The sequence below is a fragment of the Gavia stellata genome, chromosome 2 (genome assembly GCF_030936135.1).
Source record: "Gavia stellata isolate bGavSte3 chromosome 2, bGavSte3.hap2, whole genome shotgun sequence".
Lineage (NCBI taxonomy): Eukaryota > Metazoa > Chordata > Aves > Gaviiformes > Gaviidae > Gavia > Gavia stellata.
The window spans coordinates 100293184-100297571 of record NC_082595.1 but is presented as its reverse complement, the minus strand read 5'-3'; the positions used below and the strand labels follow the sequence as shown (position 1 = coordinate 100297571).

The window sequence follows — 4388 nt, the reverse complement described above, 5'->3', positions numbered from 1 at the left end:
GCTGTTATCAAAATGTTCCCAGGCATAGCAGAGTAAGATGATAAGCAGTATGGCAGTACAGCAAGCAGCAAAAGCAAAAAGCAGCCACTAACGAGCACTAGACGCTAATAGACAGTAAGGCAAGCAAACCCCATGGCAAGCACAGGAGCCTGCCGATTAATAGCTAAACAGCAATAACAGCTATAAATTTGATCTAGCACATTCCAATCAAACCTGTCGTTATCTTGAACCCTTCGTGCCCCATGTTGGGCGCCAAAAAGGACTGTGGTGGTTTAAGCCCAGCTGGCAACCAAGCACCACACAGCCGCTCGCTCACTCCCCCCAGGTGGGATGGGGGAGAGAATCCGAAGAGTAAAAGTGAGAAAGCTCGTGGGTTGAGATAAAGACAGTTTAATAGGTAAAGCAAAAGCCGCACACGCAAGCAAAGCAAAACAAGGAATTCATTCACCACTTCCCATCGGCAGGCAGGTGTTCAGCCATCTCCAGGAAAGCAGGGCTCCATCACGCGTAACGGTTACTTGGGAAGACAAACGCCATTACTCCAAATGTCCCCCCCTTCCTTCTTCTTTCCCCAGCTTTATATGCTGAGCATGACGTCATATGGTCTGGAATATCCCTTTGGTCAGTTGGGGTCAGCTGTCCCGGCTGTGTCCCCTCCCAACTTCTTGTGCACCCCCAGCCTACTCGCTGGTGGTGAGAAGCAGAAAAGGCCTTGACTCTGTGTAAGCACTGCTCAGCAGTAACTAAAACATCCCTGTGTTATCAACACTGTTTCCAGCACAAATCCAAAACACAGCCCCATACTAGCTGCTATGAAGAAAGTTAACTCTACCCCAGCCAAAACCAGCACAGTGGGTAATGCAGAAGGATGTGGAGATCCTGCATGTGCCTCAAGGAGATTTAACCTTGGGGGAAAAATAATCTGTGATGTGAGTTGTATGTTGTAGGAAGTAATGTAGCAGGAACAACCTGAACCCATGCAGAGTGAGCTTCGCAGGGAACTGGGCAACTGCAACAATGACCCAAACCAAGCTGGTGTTGGCACCCAACACTTGAACATGCTGCTCCTCCTGTGCTGAGCACCCATCTTGATAGATGGGGCCCAAGTCATAGCCTGCTGTTATAAACATTTGTGGGAGAGATGGAAGCCCATGGAATGGGAGAATAATATCTATCTGTTAAGGGACAGTGTTAATGAGAATGTGTAAATCTGTATGTTGGATATAAAGATGGGTTAAATATGTAGTATAAGTTGCAAACATTGGTAAGAAGGGACTTCAGTAATGAGAAATTAGATACGATGGGATGTTTCCCATTGCATGTTCCTCATGCCCCACACACTGGGCTCCAGAAAGGACTGTTTCCCTGACCGGGAATCGAACCCGGGCCGCGGCGGTGAGAGCGCCGAATCCTAGCCACTAGACCACCAGGGAATATGAAGATTTATTGGAATAGATTGGATTAGATTAAAATACTGGTTTATCAATCTCTCAGGGAGAGATTGATCTCACCTAAACTTAGCTATCAAAAATTTGTCTAATATAGGGATTTGAGTTCCCTCAATAGTCCCTGCAGAGAGAAAGGGAATTCTTCCCACCCTTCTAAAATATGTATCTTCAGATGGTATGAGTCTCCCACCTGAGTCCCCTGTTTCTCTACCAACTACTGTCCAGGTGACCAGATTAGACTAGTTATCTAATGTTTAAATGCCCAGAGGTACATTAAATTAATCTTACCCTTGGGGTTGATTTAATTTGTGTAAAAATAGGCATCTAATGCTATGTGCATCACTTCTGTCAGATTAGGAGGGGCTTGGAGGGGCCTGGGAAAATCCTTTCAGGACTGTAGGAGATTAAATTGTACTGAATGCCTATAGTCGGGCAACTGAACACCATAATGATGGTAGAGTACTCATGATGTGAAATGGGTCTTAACATGATCTCTTTACTTCATAAAGTTAACATTTTGATTTTTTTTTTTATTTTATCTATGGCTTGTTTACATTTGTGTTTCCTTTATAAAGACAAACCCAGCTGCAATTAAGACCTGATGTATACTGGGCATTCTGACATATTTAAGTGGAAGCTGGATCAAACTAGCTCTTGTTTTTCTCAAGGTATCAGTCCAGCCCTTCATACTGAATCTGTATGGATCTGAAGGAGCTGACTTCTTCAGAGTGTTTCACCTGTCACAGCCTAAGAGCTAAGCTTCTAAGAGGAATCTTGTCAATCTCTCTGTGCCTTTACAAATATATCTGTATTTGCAATGTATACTCATGACAAGTCAGGAGCCATATGGAACTCTTGATTCTCTTTCTACATACATTTGTGACAATGAACAGTCAAAGACATTATTCTCTTCCCTTCAGAATTTTAAGAAGTATTATGGCAGCAATGATTGTAAAAAATATAGAACCAATGTTTTACCTCCCTCCTATCAGTCAACATGCTCTCTTCCAGAACGGGTTTTATCAGTCATTGAATATATTTTCTCAAATGGAGCAATTTATCTGTTTCTCACATGCTAATTAAAGAAAATTAGAAACACTTAGTATGTAACAGTAATGTCCTACAGATTTGTTTGAGATGTATTTTGGTAATTTAGTCTTAGTTTGATAAATGTGTAACCATTAGTATATTACAAAGGTCACCAATATATCATTCATTCACTGAGTGATTTAAGCTCTTTCTCTCTTTTCTACATTATGCCATAGATAAAATTTTTTTTTGGCTTGAGAAACTGTGTCTGAATACAGGAATTGCTCGTTCATATTTTTTTCAGTACAATTCTCCTAAGCATTGGGCTGCAAGAGGGAAAAAAAAGGTTAAAAGGATTACAGACTAAAACTCAAGCTATGTCAGTCATTGATCTGTGAAGAATTAAAAGCTAGTTTCATTTTGCGAAGAAGGTAATACCCTTAGGAAAACCTCATCTATTCAAGTTCCTGTGCATCCTTTACATAAAACCACAGGCATACTTCCAAGATATGCAAACAAGTATATGTAGTTCATTAGAAGTTTCTTTAGGATTTTTTTCCTAAATGACAGGAGAATTTAAATTAGAAAAGTTATTTATCTTTAATTCTTCAGTTCTAGATATGTAAATACTATTCAGAATAATTTTCATAAAAGGATAGTTAAGCATATTGGAATGAATCAATTTTACAAGTATAACAAAAGAAAGAATAGTTTATAGCTGGAAACATACTGTGAAGAGCACGATAGGGAATAACGTTGCAGTGATCTGGGGAGGGAAAATGATGCTAAATGGCTTCTCCAGTGTTTAATTTCTGTGACATAAGAATACTAAACCAAACTAAACTATGTAATTGATCTGTCTACAAAAGAAAACTCAGGGCAGATACAAGAAAAGAGATTCACACTGTGCAAGTGACTCCTGCAAAACCTCACTAATTTACAGAATCTGTAAGAGGAGAGGCATCTAAGAACAGAGCCCACAGTCCAGCACTGGGAGTAGGGAACCATCTCAACAGGGTTCAAGAGATATTTAGCAAGGTAAGTGCTACGTTTTAAGGACCTTCTTTAGTACTGCAAGAGGAAGGAGTGGTTAGTGGTCTCTCAGAAATGTGTGATGGGGATTTGAATCCCAGTAGGCTCAAGACAGGAATGAAGCAGGATCTCTGACATTCTTGATGAGTGTTTTAATCGTTGCGTATATTGGACAAAATAGGTCATCTTCATTCCAGTCATGTGTGTGGAGCCTGTTAGCCATGGATGCTCTAAGAACCTTTCTGCACTGAGTCTGTCAACAGATTTGGGCAGAAAAAATAGTGATGTTTGTAATTTTGAAGAGGTAGGCATGAAGCTGATGTACATCATTAGAAGCAAGGTGTTTACATGCCTTGCATCTAATGTTTAGAAACTGGAGACCTGCTGCTTCTAGAATTGAATGGTAGCTGAAAAGGATTTTGTGAATCTAAGTTATAGATGGAGGAGTCTAAAATGACAGCTGAAAAACTCAAGATAGCTTTGTGAATCTAGGTTCACAAACAGTAGATTTTATTATGATCCCTAACTATACTGAATTCCATTATTTGCACACAATCCAAGATACCAAATATAAATGGATGCAGTATGATAGAAAGTCCTGCAGGAAGAACTTACTGCAATACTCACTGTAATCACTGAAGGATTCAATTCAGAAATCGGAAAGCTAAATGTAGCTCTCCACACATCACTGCCTATGGACATGGTAACCATTGCAGTCAAAAGAGTTCTGAGGCTTTGTTCAGTTGCCCACACATGAGTGTTTAGTGGAATTTGAGATATTCTAAGGTATACTGTCTGTCTTCCAGTTGCTGATCCCAAAGGATACAAGTGTCCTGTACTAGGTCCGCCAGCCTCACAAGGATGTCTTGGTTGTTCTAG

At 40.4% G+C, this 4388-nt stretch overlaps 1 non-coding gene across 1 annotated transcript; it reads right to left on the bottom strand.

Moving 5' to 3' along the window:
- Positions 1–1361: 1361 nt before the first annotated feature.
- On the bottom strand, positions 1362–1433 carry TRNAE-CUC (transfer RNA glutamic acid (anticodon CUC)). Its single transcript has one exon. It is a non-coding gene; the product is annotated as a tRNA-Glu (tRNA).
- Between the last annotated feature and the right edge of the window lie 2955 nt (positions 1434–4388).